The 16528-nt window shown below is 39.7% G+C and overlaps 1 protein-coding gene across 2 annotated transcripts in view; it reads left to right on the forward strand.

Moving 5' to 3' along the window:
• Positions 1–16528, forward strand: part of syt1a (synaptotagmin Ia) — a 185179-nt gene that overhangs the window by 66271 nt on the left and 102380 nt on the right. For both annotated transcript variants that reach the window (XM_037759999.1, XM_037760001.1), the window contains exon 3: positions 7176–7247. The gene's annotated coding sequence lies outside the window, so the exon portion shown is untranslated. The remainder of the gene's footprint in view (positions 1–7175; positions 7248–16528) is intronic.

The raw sequence follows: 16528 nt of genomic DNA on the forward strand, positions 1-16528 counted from the left end.
GCTCAGAGAGCAGTGTCTGTGCAGGACGGCGCACTGCCACAGGAATAAAGCCCTACGCTGGCGATATTGTGATTCCCGTTTTCATGTCTTTAAAGGAGACCGGGTGGAGTGTATGGAGTCGTAGGAGTGCCATAAAAAATAATAAATCTATAAAAGAATAAGAAAATAAATGTGAAAATATAAAGAAGAATAAATAAAAGAATAAAAAAAAATAGAAAAAATTTGTAAATACAAAGAAAAAGAAAAAATACATGCGGAAGACAAATAATAAAATATAAAAGAATAATTATATGCCTTTTCATTTATTTCACATTTATTTGTTCAATTATTTCTTTATATATTTCTTTATATCTTTTAAAAATATATATTTATTTTTTTCCATTTAAATTACTCTTTTTTCTGTATTTTTTTATTATTTATTTTTATATAATGTAATTTATTTATTTGTTTGGAGCGTTATTTAACGTCCTTCAATTCACCCTAGCTTTAAAACTGAGCTCGCTACAACCTAAAAATCGCAAGTTGTGTTAATGTGTTAAAAAAAATAAGTGGCGTTAAAACAAATTTGCGTTAACGCATTATTATCGCGCTAACTTTGACAGCCCTAATTTTTCGTCTGTATATTCCCACTTTGATTTTCTTATTCTTTTACAGATGAATTACTTTTTATGGCACTCTTATGACTCCATAGATGTGCCCCTGCAGCTGGGCATGTGTGCCCACAAATCAGTGTGACGTCACTGGAGATGAAGGGTGACCTGGCAAGCTGCATCACAGAAACTGTGAGAGGCACAAGTGAAACGGCGGCATAGACTGATGCAATAAAAACAACAAAGTATGTTTGGATGTGTGCTTCAAAGAGGACTACAATTCAGCCTCTGACAGCTTTAAAATGTCCTTGAGCTTGAAAGAATATACAGAAAGTTTGCTTATTTCTCAAATTTACTTACCTTTTTTGTAAAAACTAACCCCTGACTGTTGTAATGTAAAAACAAGTGCCTCCGCATGTGGTGAGTTTAGCATTCAAAGTGATCTCTGGGGTTCATAATTACTCTCCCAGTGAGCAGCCATCAAAAGCAGAAGGAGAGGATTGTGTCACGACAGAATTACTCATCCACCAATGCCGCAGCTGCTACAGGGTCTGCATTTTTACCCAGGTGCAGCATTTCTCCGCCCAAGACTCGATTCAAACTCTTTGGTGTGAAGAACGGCGGGCGGGGTGTTGTGATGGAGGATAGTGGGGGGGGGGGGGGGGGGGGGTTGTGTCACATGGGAATAATGAGTTTTCTTGCAAAAATAGACCTGTAAAAATGATAAAACACAAGTCTCAGTCTGACGTTACAGGTTTGCTGGGTGTCGTGTTTTTCCCGTTCCTTATTCGCTCCGCTGTCGGGTGTCAATCTCTGCACCTTGTAACATTTATAGTTCACTGTAACTCAGCAAACCGAGTGCAGCGCAGAATAAAACCTCATTATGGACAACAGAACGACGCTTCTGGGTGACAGCAAAGGGTAAAAGACCGCATATGGCAAATAGAGAGGAGGAAGATTTCAAGAAATGAGTAGAAATGGAACAACAGCATGCAGAGTCTTGGTGTCAGACGTCTTATTGCACATTATATTCCTCACCCCCTGCTAACTTCAGTCTTTCACTTGGTTTTTCTTACAATTTCAAGTTAAGGGAGTCGGAGGACGCTGAAAAATAGCGGTTACATGAAGCAGTTATGATACCTAGAGACAAATTATACACTGGGATCGTAGATCAGGCTTTAAATATCTTCACTGCTTGACCAGTGGAAAGTCTTCCATAGAGCAGATGGTAAGCCTGGTGGAGACCTATGCGCGTACGTAGATACACTGCACAGTGGAGCTCGGCCATTGTGAGGCATGCTGGGGAAACAGTTGCTAAGCATTTTAGTCGCATTCACTTTGTAGTAGGAGATGCATGGATGGTGTGTTGAAGCACAAAGAATCCAGCTAAAGATGCTTTTAGTGACTTGGTATCAATGATTTTCAGGCAAAAGTGATTTTTCTCCTTCTGTTTGGTCAAGGATACTGTAATTACGTGGAGCTTTTAAAGAAAGAGGACTTCCTCTTTGATAGTAACCTTGTCCTTGTCTTGTTGCTGCAGTGTATCACATTCAAACTACAGCCACACTAATATGTTTTTGTTTTAAAACGCATCACTTTTGTTACATTTACGCCTAATGTCCACACTACTCTGGCGTTTTCGATGCAAAAACAGAAAAAACAAACAATATCAGCCTTGACTACCAGTGGTCAATCCAACACGGATAACAAAATACAGGCGCTGCTGACCTGGTTGTCTATGCTAGCAGCTGTTGTGCATTTACATTCTGCATTTTATAATGCTACATGTGTAGGAGGCAAGTTATTATTCAAGTGATTCGAGTTTCTTATATGGCTGGTACATTGGCAAACCATGCAGCTCAAGTAGTCCTTCCTTTCAAGTCCGTTGCTGCTGAAATGTGATCCAGGAAGTCCCGTTTTTCTTATCAGATTAATGCATTTAAAAGCTTATCAGACACCCAAATACTGCACAACAAGTTCGTAATACTCACAGACAGGAAATATTTGATCTGCTCCTGAGGTTTAGCATCACAGCCACCGCCATCAAACTACAAGCTGGTGTATATCTGGCATAAAGCATGCACACACACACAATACAAACCACATTTCTGCTGTTTTAAATCACACCGAGTTCAGTGTGGGAAGCGGGTGCACGTATTAGTTTTGTGTCTCCACATCATTTATACATCTGGCCCCAGCTGACATATCTGGGGCTTTGCTTTCTGCCTCGCTGCCTGCCGGAGAGGAGAAACACTCTTTTGATTGGCAGGTTAAACTCTTCAAGGTCAGCTTGCTCTACAGCTCACCCTCTCAGTGTAGATTACTGTGGTAATATCTCTCCTGTCGAGTGTCTACCCCCCCCTTCGGCTGGTTCCCAGATCTAAAGATTGTGCCATTGGCTCCTCATCATGTCGTTACATAAGCTACTGCACAGGTTGTTGAGCATGGAGATTGTGCTGTATGTTACATTTGCCATATCTAGAATGTCATTTTTGCTAGTGATATCAGCGGGTTGGGGAATGGGGAATGGGGAATGGGATGTGGTTGCATGATTGCAAGCACAGAAATTGGCCAACATCTGGCTACGGTTCATATTCTTCACAGGGATTGCATCGTTCAAATTGGTCTTTGCCAAAGAATCTATCCAAATAATCTGCGCTTAAAGAGTCACTAAACTCCCAAACCACTTTTTTCAGCTGAAAATCAATGTATATGGCTATTTAGTAGTAATGTTGATGGATTCAGGTCCAAATCAAGAAAAATGAAAATTTACATTTTAGTGCAAAGTACCGTAAAACTTCAATTAAAAGCCTCAATTAGACGTTGAGTCCCTTTTACTCCCTGGGTGTTTATAGTGCTGTTGCTAGACCGCACGGTTAGGTGCATGCCTCCCTTTGTGTTGTTTTTAAAGGATAAACGCCAACAGATAGTTACTCTATAAAGTCAATTATTGATAAAAACGGCCTTTGTGGAATAATAATAAATCTACTAAAGAAGTGTGTCAGCTTCATGTGTGGATGATTGAGATGAGAGCTATAGTCTTACGCATCCAGGGAATTGTAAGAGAGCGACCGAGAGGTGGTTAAATACCTCCAAACAAGAGAGATATTGTTATTACGAGTCCCCGTATTTTGTGGTAAAAAGTGATGAGCAGAAGGATCGGAGGAGAAAAATGTGAAAACACAGCAGGAAACAGGAACTGTGTTCTATGAAGCCTCACAAAAGGACTCGTGCAGATGGCTGCTGGAAAGCCACAAAGGCAAATACTGAGTCGCTAGCGACTAATATCACGATGACATGCTCATTGTGTTCCGATCATGCTATTTGTTATGCATGCATATTTAGCAGCTCATTTCAAGTGTATGACGCATCGTTGATTTGGGCTCACCATTTTAATGGGACTTGTTATCAGGACAGGCTGCACTCTCTGAATGTGATTTACATTTGAGAACAGCTGGAAAGTGTTGAGAGCAGCCAAACAGGACCTAATATACAGCTAATATATGACGTTATTAGGACAAATGGAAAAGGGCTGCCACTTGTACACAAGCACGAAATGTTCCAGTGGTTTGTAAATAAAATTGAAGGACACATTAGAAATTCTTTTCATATAAAAAATGCTGCACTTGGCTGACAGCTTTATTATATTAAATGCGTCTGAATGCAACTGGAATGCCACTGAGTGACATAAAAATATAGCCTAATCTATTATAAACTACTATATATTTCATGATAATTCGAAACTAATATTTGATGTGACAGTAAGGAAACAAATCACACACTACCACAATGCATTTTAAATTGTTTGAATGTCTCTAGTGCTATGTAAAATGGAATTAATTTACCTTTTCACTTTCCCTCATAATTTTTCTTTTCCGATAAGGCACGACGACAGGTGCATTGAAATATGAATGAATGCGCTGTATGCGAAATACTTTTTGCTTTATACTCCTGCCAAGTAGAGATAATGGCTATTAATCTGTGCATCAGTTGGCAGGTAAATACACTTTTCACAGTATGAGGGGGAGAATGAAAGGCAATCATCAGTAGCTGCTCCGTATTCACACAACTTCAGTGCAGAGTGGTGTTTTCTAGTCTCATCTCCTCCTGTGCTGGCAGAATATTTTTTGTTGTGGGTCCTCAGAACAGGAATATTGATATGTTTTGGTTAAAGACGGATATTTATGGTCCCTAACTTTTTCCCTTGGAGGGCTAAAACTGTAACTTAATGGTGCTGCACCTGCATGTTGCCCAAAACTGCATGTGATTATCATAAAGTGGGCATGTCTGTAAAGGGGAGACTCGAGGGTACCCATAGAACCCATTTTCATTCCTACCTTGAGTTTTTTTCTCATTAGTTCTTTCCTCATTGATACCTTGAGGTCAGAGGTCAAGGGACCCCTTCGAAAGTCAAATTTTAGCCTAACTTTGGAGCGTTATTTAGCCCCCTTCCCGACAACCTAGCATGGCATGAATGGTACCAATTGATTCCTTAGGTTTTTTTAGTTTCATATGATACTGGTATCTTCATTCTTGTATCCATCTTCTAGCTCTATCAGAGCCTGCTACAGCCTCTGAAAGACAGTAAAGTTGGTGGTCTTTTAATAAAAAAAGAAAAATAATAATGGGAAATCGCTAGAAACATCTGGCGGGCCAAATCAAACCGTATGGCGGGCTAACATTGTTCCACGGGCCCCTCTTTGGTCAGCCCTGTTCTCGAGGATGATCCATACTAATTTTGGTATCTTTTTGACCTTTCGTTTAGCGCTGGCATCGAGTCATAACTGACTAGGTATCTTGACCAATGGCCGAATTTCCAGTAAATTTTCGGCGGATATTCATAGTTCAGGATGATTCATTAGGATTTTGGTGACGTACTGACCTTTCTTAGACCACTATCAGGACCAAATTTCCACTTATACACAAAAAATCTAATGGACATATTGCTGTGAAATCTAATGGACACTTCCATGCTTTTCTTTTCCATTTTCTCACATCAAACCCTCAACTTTGTAGACAAACTAATGGCTGCATTACGGCTAATAGCAATAGACTTTCAGAACATGCTGTACTGCCAAATGTTTATTGTGTTTCCAGAGAAAAAAAAATGTATTCTGTGCTATTTTTTTACTGCTCTGAGATAGGAAGTAATTGCCCCTGACATATTTATTTAAGGTTTAAATGCATTTGATTGTGTACAAGCTAATACATCTAGTAAATCCGAATCCCAAAGATATTTGTTTTTCAGTGCCATAAAGCAGGAAATTAGCAAATTCTCACGTTTGAGAAGCTGTCAATCAACTAATCAATTAATTAACTATTCATTCCAGCACTAAATCAGTTGGGCTTAATTCCATTTAATAGACTAAATTAATAGCACTTCATCAGCCTTTATCAGACAGTGTATACGTCAGCACCCAGACCCCCACATTCCCCCACCAGGGCTCAACTGGAAGTCCTCCCACCGCCTCCACAGCAGGCAGCATCTGTTGGGAGGAGATCCCCAGCTGCTCTCTGTACTGGTTTTTCCAACACATGGCTGGTCCCCACCGGCAGATCCCTGAATATGGCCAATTTTCTGTGAAAGCAGTCCATCGATAATGGATATCTGCCACCCCGACACCCCTGCCACTGACATGCACAGATTACTGAGCTGACGGAACAATCAACAGGGCCCAAAGATGTAGGCTTATTTATCTGTCCCTGGATACAGCTGTTTGAGCCCATTGTGCACTCTGATTATTCAAAGATTTCAAATGCAAAACAGGCGTGTCGTCTTTGTCTTGTGTACCTGCAGTTTATTCCCTTCAGCATAGTTTTAGAACAGAAATGGTCAAGATTTTCAATCCCAAAGAACAGAAAGTCTGAGGTGATGACAATTGGTTATAACCAATTGGGATGTCACGATATACCGGTATTTAGGATAAATGCGATATTGAAAAATGAAATATTGATATCATGTTAAAGATATACATGATTGTGTAATCAGTGTTAAGCACTGTTGCGTCACAGCAAGAAGGTGCCGGGTTTGTCCACTTGGATTCAAGGATGAGCTGATTAGATTTTGGAGGTCAAAGGTCAAGGTCGCGGTGACCTCACGTCCGTCCAATTCTCGTGAACGTGATATCTCAGGAACACTTTGAGGGAATTTCTTCAAAGTTGGTACAAATGTCCACTTGGACTCAAGGATGAACTGATTACATTTTGGTGGTCAAAGGTCAAGGTCACTGTGACCTCAAAAAATCAAGAATTAGGCTAAATTGATGACATTTCAGACCAATATGGATGTAAACTGCAACTTGACTTGTTGCCAGAGGCATACAATCGAGAGGCGGTTATTCCAGTTCTTTCAAATTTTCTATAGACATCACAATAATGACGTTATCGCAAATTCTTTTGGCGGTGATAATCATGTAATGAAAATCTATCATTGTGACAGCTCTAATACCAAACAAAGATTGTTAGATATTTTCTTCCAGGATACCCCTGGAGCTTACTGAGACAACAGGCATAAAGTAGATTACTGTTTCTCATTCATTCATACAAACACGGCCTTTCTTTTCATTTCCATCCCCTCTACTGTAGATCCGAGTGACTGCCGGTGAGTGTGGAGGACGCATTTGAAGAGACATTGCAGCAGGCATCATTGAGTTAAAGGTTAGTCTCTGTTCCGTTCAGCCAGTCGATACGCTAAACATCTATTTAAACTGAAATGCCATATGTCTTCAGTGGCAGGGCTCCCACTCAGTGTGACTGTCAACCTGAACACATTCAAGGGTTCTTTCTTGTTTGTATGTTTTGTACAACAACTTTACATTTATTTATGCTTTGTTTATATTTATCTCTCGTTTTCCTACTATGTTTCTTTCCACGTCACGCTAGTTTCCCCCTTGGTGATCATTTCAGATTCATTTTAAAGCTATTTTATTGTTGTGTTATTGCAATGGGATGATGGCTATTATGTTGTTCACGTTTTCTATTTCATTGAGAATTTTAATGGACCACAAAATGTATTAGTGCCCTGCCGGAATATCAGTCTTTTTCCTTTGGGCCTTTGACACTTTCGGTATAAACAAAACCACTCGAAATCTTTTTTGAGTGCACTTCTAAACACAAAGTAACTAAAATGACAGCTTTGAGCTGCATTAGAATATTATATTTTGCATTATAAGGATATATTCTTCACACGAGTATGGAAGATGATGTGTCATAACCTTTTATACACCATCCACTTGGATCAAAATGGAACCGCATGTGTTTGTGGAAAAAGTTATTTGCTCCGTGTGGAATTACTGAAGCTGCTTAGTTGCATATTTGGCTGGTTTGATTAAAGCTTATTTGACTGGAACATCCTCAGCAAAGACCCAAAGTGTACAGAAAGAGGTTGACGCTGTGAATATATGAATAGGAAATTAGCAAGTCTGCTTTGACCCTAGAGGACAATAGTGCTGCTGCCTGGTGGACCAATTCATGGATGTGCCCACTGTTTTGATGCAGCGAGCTGTCAGTTATGCAGATTGTTCTCTGACAAGAAACAGTTAGATTACTTACGGGTCCAATACATATGGGTTTGAATAATGTTTTATTGATTTTTACTTTATCTCAGAGGGGAGTAGAATCACAAGCTGACTGTACTCTACATCCACCTGTCATCGTACGAGTCGTGTTATCAGGAGAGAAAGAAAAACAAGATGAATCATTTGTCATCTGGGAATCTAATGGCAACTGTTTCTCATGCTGAATACTAAGTACGGAGGAAGACTTGGAGCTTTGTTGTTTCGTATCAGCACATGCCCACATTAATATTGATATGGAAATGTGTTGAAGTCACATTTAGAGTGTTGGAACCAAAAGTCCTCTTCATTATGAAGTTGTAAATTTACGAGAAGAAACTTGATCATTCTCTGAGATTAAAGTGGCAAATTAACGAGAAATAGAACAAATTTGCAAGATTATAAAGTTGTAAATTTACGAGAAAGAAAAAACTCAGATATTCTCTGAGATTAAAGTGGCAAATTTACGAGAAAAAGCGCAAAACCATGAGAATGAAAAATAGGATTTTTTTGTTGAAGAACCACATTGCTTCACTTTGCAAGGTTGGTTCAACCTCATCACATCACATATGCCGCCTTTGAGTAACGTGAGTCACCGATAGGCCTTAAAACGCCGTTGTAGATCAGAGTTATCACACATTTTCCAGTGTGGCAAAGCTGAGACTTTATTCATGCTGACTTTGGCATATGGATTTTGACATCACCTGGTTGTTTCATTTGTATTTTATCGAGGATTCAATCCTGTACAGTGCTCCCGGCTGTCACACTCCATCCTCTCACTCCACACTTCTATGTTAAAGTCCGTATTCAACCGCCGATGCTGGTTCAGGCAGGGTTCAGTGGCTATTTACTGAGGCATTGTGAGTGATTCTGGCCTTGTTAAATCCTATTTTGTTTTGTGAGCGCGGAGCTCAGCCTCCTCCAGGCCTGTGAAGGTGGAGGACGAAGCCGGCGTGCCGACCGGGGACCCAAAGAGCAGTCCAATTTTTCATCCTTATTGCCCGTGACATATCCAAAGTGGCAGAGTGCCGTCCACGGAGAGACAGGGGGGAAGTGAGAGAGGGAGAAAAAGTGAGAGGCGTGCAGCTCAGATGAACCTGGGAGGAGTGTCTCTCCACTTCTTCCTCCTTCTGTAGTCCTGAGCAGGGTCCCAATTTTCTTTGCTTAAACAATGCAATTCACCGGCGTTCACCAGGGCAGACGAGGTTAAGCTACAGAGTCCCAGGATTCCTGACTCTCTGCTCCGCCTTCTGGCTTGTTAGTTTAGTCAGAGAATAAACGCAGGTTTGAAGCTTATACAAACAGAGAATAAAGAGTCTATTAAGCCCCTTTCCGAGCGGACAATAACCCACTAACACCCACTAACAACTGGCTTTTGTCTTCAGTGTAATAAAAAAAATAAAATCAACAGTGATTAGGACGAGTATTATAATTTATTAAAGTACAAAACATAGAATTAATACGCTCTTTTCCACCAGACTCCAGTCAGACACCAGTTATTTTACCTCACTGATCATCATAAAACACACTTAACACACTCAAACTGGACAGAAACAAAATAAAACTCATCAAAACCGTCTTTATTAGTCTTCCCACTGTTATAGTATGATATAAAAAAAAAAGTAAACCACCGTAACTTTTTCATTTTACAGTTTAGGGCTGTGTATTGGCAAGAATTTGGCGATACAATATGATCATGATACTGTGGTAACGATTCAGTATATTATGATACTGTAAGCAAGACGATATATATAACTGTCGTAGAGTAAAGAACACATCAGAAGTAAATCTGTCATTTTAATCACATATGAATCATTTGTCTGCACACTATGTGGATTTTGTCTTTCAAATAATTCCACTGCAAATTGTATTTTGATGAAGACAGATTGGTGTTGATACCAATTTTGTGCCAATCAAGTGTCATAATTTTAGCTTGATTTTAGCTTTTGGTGTGATTACGTCTTCTTCTTCTTCTTCTCTCTTGATTTCATGCCCTAGTTCACATCCTGTGTTCCTATATAACAATAGACCTAAAAAAAAGTGTTTTGTTTCCTCATGAAAGGAGAAATCAAGGCTTTTCATTTCAAATCGCTAAAGAGTGTATTTCCTTCCAGTGCCTCTGAATGAATTAAACAAGGCTGTGAGATCTGTTCTAGCAGTGTAGTGATGGAGGGCCGTGAAGGGCACTGTCAAGGTGACTTCTGGGGGTGGGATCTTGTGTGACACCAGGGAGCCTACGTGACTGGGAAATCTTCATGACAAAGATCCCCCCCCTCCTCTCTCTTTTGCTTTCATTCTCACGATTGAGATTAAGATCTCTTGTCGTAATTATTGCTCTGCGAGGCGGCCTAATTCTGCCAAGTCGATAGCATCACCCCCGTCAGGTGGCGTAGAAGGTATCTGGCAGCAGCTTTTCATGTCCTCTACATGTTCCAGTGGGCTGCAGCGGAAGCTAATGGCGACATCATGTGATACATGTCTGTTGATCGACTACGCTTCTGGAGGGCTGCCAATCCACTTCCATTCGCTCCCCTCCAGTAATTGCAGGAAGTGGAAAAGATGATGAAAAGAGACACACAAAAAAAATTAAAAGTCTGGGATTTTTAACACCTGATGTACAATAAGGGCATCAATCATCCTCCGGAGTCCCAAGAAGCATATGGCTGGCCGCCTTTCCCCCCACACACAGGTGCTTGACAGATAGAGTCAATTCCACCCTAATGAGCAATATGTGCTGCCATGTACTGCACTATCTGTTAGACACCGATCTAACCAGACTGCCTTCATCAGCACGCAGACAGAGCACACATCCACCCAAATAACTTATCTCAGTACTCATTTCTTAAAAGAAAAAGTTCCTCAAAAATAGTTGAATATGAGAGATTATATCAAAAAGCTATAGCTGAAAAATGCAGTCTGGCTGTGAGGATTTGCTGCTTTTCTTGGCACTTTAACTCCTATTTACAATTTACAAGCATACTGTAAAAAAAAGAAAGTGTAAAATATCGAAAATTTTCCGGCAGCAGGGGCGCCAGAAAATGTCTGTTAAATAACGGAAAAATACTGTCCGTTAATTAACATAAATAAACTGTAAATAAAACCCAGTAATTATGTCTATATAATTAGCCTTTATTACTTATATTAAATATTTTACTTTTAACAAATATTTATTGTTAGAATAGTCATACACCGTAAATCTAAGACCATTTACATATAAATCACAAATGAAACATGTAATTTTACGTTGCAAAAGCCCAAATTTACATTAACTCGGAAGTTTTGGAAAAAAATCTGTATTTTTACAAGAAATATTTTTAGAATTCCATGAAATCTTTTTCTTCTAACATAAATTAATTGTTAAAATAGAGTCATAAACCTCTAAAACAGAATAATTATCTTTAAAAATGATCAAGAAAAGCTTAAATACAGATAATTACGATTGTGATTACAAAAAAATACTGTAAATCTAAGACCATTTACATATAAATCACAAATGAAACATGTAATTTTTACTTTTTTTCTGTCTTTTTTGACAAAAAATTAAAAAATTTCTTGAAAAAAACTGTAAAAAAACAGTTTTTTTTACAGTGCAGTATAGAATATAATCATTTATTAAATGGTTTATAACAACACTCTATTGTACTTGTAAAAACAGATATAAGATGTAACTCCTCCTGTGGTGCATAAATAGTTAAATGAAGTAAGTAGTAAGTAACTGAATTTGTTCAACCACTACGATCTGTTGCCTTCACTTGGCAGTAAAGTAGGATCACTACTTTGGTAGACTTCCCTGAGGTTCATGAACACAACTGTGGGCTTTCAGATAAGGGAGACATTGCCTTCATCATAAAACTTGGATGATTCAAAGGAAATAAAAGAGACAGAATTCAAAGAAGTCAATTCATTTCCTTTAATTGTAGCGAAATGGCAGGACATTAATTAATTACATGTTTATACTGTGTTTCAGTGAGGCTACAATCCCTGGCGAAGAATATATAGGTCTGTGTTTGAGCATGATGTGATTTGGTTGAGTGTGTGTAGGTGAGTCCACGTTTCACATGTCAGTGTGCATTTGTGTTTGCACGGCTGCTTGTGCAGACTGTAGGTAGGGTTGTGATGTTATCTTCCTGCAGCAGCTTATAGATCTATTGGACTCACAGTGATGAAGCTTAATGACTGTCACACTGCACAAGTTGAGAAATGAATGAATTTCAAATAATAAACCATCAAGATGCATTTGCGTATTTTAATGGATTCTATGTAAGTATCATAGATAGGAACTCAATGACTTTACATGTGCAGTGAATGTGAGAGTGCATGGGAGTTGTTGTTGTTGGCGTGTTCATATGTCAGTTTGAGCAGAAGAGCGAGTGCTGTTTAATGGTGGATCGTGACTTTCCTGCCTGTGTGGGAGCTGCTGCTACTCCCACGCATCTCTGTCTCTCTGTCTCTGTCTCTTATTTCTCTCTCTCTACAAATCCACTGGTCTTTAACCTCAGCTCATTTCTTCACTTAACCACAAATCTACTCTGAGTCACAACTCCCATCCATAAAAGCAACGTGTGATTGATTGCTGATGGAAGCTGAGGCTCATTACAGTCATGCGCTCAACCGTAAATCACACCACTTAACAACTGTAGTGCTTTTCTATAGGGTTCACTTATATTCATGCTAACAAAATGTGTGTCTCTACCAAAATGGCCCCGGTTAAACAATAAAAATCTTATAAATATGCATACTATTATAACTAATTAACTTACTTACTTATTTATTTATTAAACTTTTTTGGCCCGGCCGTTTCCCAGAGGAGCGTAAAGTGAGCGATGGACATAAATGGAAGTTAGAAAAATCCAGCACACAGATTTTGAGAGCGATCTCAACTACAACTAAATTAAATTCAGTTTATGTCGTGCTACTAGCACTACTAGTTACTGGCCGATAGCAAGTTGTTTGGGAACATTAGAAACATTAATACATCCACCACGGTACAGGCTTACAGCATACAGCCCATGGGTGTATGATAAGATATAAAAGGGATGGATTACAGTCAATATTTCCATTATTACAGCCGCATACAGTTAGCAGTAAGCTGGCAGAACCGGATATGTCATATGAGTGTGAAGGGCGGTGCAGTCCCGTGGGTCTGATGCACGTTCATTATGCCGAGGAAAATAACTCTGGATTTGACTGTTAGTGAACTTTACAACTTTTAAGACATAACAATTTAAATGAGATTTATTTAAGTAAATATCCTCTGATTTACCGACGTCTCTTTATACATCCATGGCTATGGACTCATTGACGTTTTCAGTCCAAAATGGCCATCTAGCGGCTGTTGTCAAAAAAGCACCAGAGTTTCGTGTCTTTGCTTTTATACTCTTTAAGCTCCCATTATTCCGTTAATGGTTAGTTATTTACATCCCAAGTGATAAGAATCACACAAAGTAGAAAATGTGTTTTCTGATGATGCTGTGTGACTTAAATCAAACAGAAAAATCACATATTTTGCATTGAACCTGATGCATAAGACACGTGATACCCTCTAGAGTTTTCAGTTTATATGCTAAAAATGCAATCCTTGTGATGAGCAGACGGCACAAAAGGCGACGCTTTTCCGACGACAATGCGAAACAAATTCGGCATATTGTGAAATTTCACTCTCGCTGACCTTGGGAGGCTCTGTGTGGCTGGCCAGTAACGGGGTTGCTAAGGTAATTTAATTACCAGACCCTCCACGGGCACGGGTAATTACTGCTCTCTAAATCCCCGCTAATCCTCCTTCTGAGTCACCTACACAGACTCGGCCCGGGGCGCTCTAACAGGCAGCGCTGACTCCTCCATCCCGTCCCAAACAGGAGCACTCCCAAAAACTGTTCCTGTCTGCACAAAGATGCTCCTCTGTGGCTCGATTCGTGTACTCTCCATACTGTACTGCGTGTGCTTCGGTGTCTCTTTCAGTGCAAAGGGCTCCAGTCATCCGTCCAAATGAATTCCTCTCACGTTGCTCTCCCTTCCTCATGTGTGTGAGTCAAGGGGAAGGCTCGGGTCAGAAAGGCCACTCGTCTCTCCATAAGAATGTCGTAATTATCACTGCTGGGATGAATAAGATGTGACCTCTGTGAGCAGCAGTGACTGGAGATAGAAGAGGAGGAGAAGAGATAGAGGCTGATGAGCTGAGTTATCAACGTACTCACTGCTGGGTTCATGTTTAGATGAAAATAATAAACAGATAAACAGGTGTCCTACTGATTTAACCACGGCCGTGTACCATGCTTTGTAAAGGTCCAAATACTTACTAAAAATTACTACACATAATATGAAAGGTGTCACGTTTTTAGCAGCTTTCAACTAACTGTTTCGGTTTTACACCGTGACGTCGCCCATTGTTTTGTGGATTACCGTTTTTTGAAGCCTCAAGATCAGCATTTTGGCGGTCGCAAATTTCTCTTTTTGGAACTAGAAGAGGCATGAGAGGGTGGAGCTAAGTACAACCGAATGCTGAATAAGAAATTTTTTTGGTGACCAAAATGTTACGGTTAACTTTCATGAACTGAAAACACACTGTGAAAGGCTTAAAGTTGTCAGACAACAACACAGACAAGTCGATATAATCTAAAAAAATTAAAATTATAATACGGAGCCGGGGGAGGGGGTAATATTTAGAGAAAAAAACTCAGAATTTTTGAGATTTAAGTTGTAAATTTTTGAGAAAAAAACTCAGATATTCTCTGAGATTACAATCAGACTTCTTTTTGCAAACAGAGGAGTCGCCCCCTGCTGGCTGTTAGAAAGAATGCAAGTTTAAGGCACTTCAAAAGCTGCAAAAAAGCTCTTAAAACTACGCTACCAGCCCAACGTCAACCGGCAAACAGACAAAGTTATGGATCAGCGGGTGAACATAGTGGAGCATTTAACAGCAAAAGAGACAGACATTTGCCTCAGGAGTTGGTAGAAACCAAAACAGAGCTAAAGGGGGAGCAAATATTGAATTAACATCCGTCAGTAGGCCAGAAACAAGACTCCAAATGAAATGAATGTTGTTCCATGTCTGCTAACATGTTCACCTTATCTATTTCAGGTTTGCCCTGTTTTTGTTATTCAAACTTATGTTACCATCGCAAGGTTGCAGGTTATTCCGAAAACGCCACTTGTTGTGCATTCAAAGATGCTCCGAGATCTGAGACTTGAAAGATTTTAGCATCCTTGTCCATGCAAGAAATAGCCAAACGTACATTTTGAGTTGAGATTGATTTTCCAATAACAAGATGCAATGATTTTTAACAGTTGCTCTAAATATCTGTTATCAGAGTGTCATTTAACACACCAGCAAGATGTTCCAAGGCATCAAATGCACACCATGATAATATAACTTGACAAGATAATAATAAAATAAGTTCTGAAATAAATTATGAATGAAAATACATGGAGAAAAAAAGCAGTTTGGAAAACAATTAAAAACACTATCCTGATGATATGCTGATTGTAGCTGATTGACTAAAACTTTCAAAACCACACTTATGGCAAATTAAGTAACATTATAACCCGCTGAAGTTGTTTACAGTTTAAAAAATTGCAAAATTTGGGGAAAACAAGCAGCTCCTCTGTCTTCCTCTGCCCCTCTTGTGATCCCCAGATGCCAGCCAAACATCTGTGTGACATCAGTGGCATTGGCAAGCGTTGGTGACCCCTAGCAGGTGTTTAACTGTTTGTACTGTATGCATGTGTGTGTATGTTTGTATACAGTATCTGCAGCGTGCAATGTGAGCGAGAGAAGCCGGCTGGTGGTGAAAGGAGCACCTGTGTGTATTGAAAAGAGTTCTCTGAATAGCTCCATGTTTGAAGAGCCACTTATCCGCCGATAAAGCTGTAAGTGATTCGTGGCAGCTTCCTGCCTGCAGCAGAGAGAGAGGGGGAGACTAAATGAGAGCATCAGCTGTAATTAGGGCTACTTTCCTCCATTTGGAAGTGCATGTCTCTGTCTTAGAAAGAATTAGCACTCGATAGCCTGGGTGGGCCAAAGCAATACAAACTTGAATGCAAAAATTTGACAACCCAATACCCCAAAAAGGGGCAATAACATATCAGCGGGGATTGATATGGAGGTTGACCAGGGGTGCTGATTTTGTATATCAAAGTGCTGCCAAGTGTGCTTCCAAGTGTGCCGCGTGCACAGGGAGTGGTGGGAGTATTTTAATGTCATGTGCACCAGGGCTACACATGAAAAGCGACTTTAAAGACTCTTCATGCAGTATCAGTGGGCCATCTTTAGCCTCAAGCTGAAAACTACCCCTCGATAACCCATGCTAGCACTAAACTTACCAACCGAGTTTGGATTCACTCATGCAAGAACATTTCTGTATTGTTGTCTTAACTTTCTCTTCCTTT

The sequence above is a fragment of the Sebastes umbrosus genome, chromosome 23 (genome assembly GCF_015220745.1).
Source record: "Sebastes umbrosus isolate fSebUmb1 chromosome 23, fSebUmb1.pri, whole genome shotgun sequence".
Lineage (NCBI taxonomy): Eukaryota > Metazoa > Chordata > Actinopteri > Perciformes > Sebastidae > Sebastes > Sebastes umbrosus.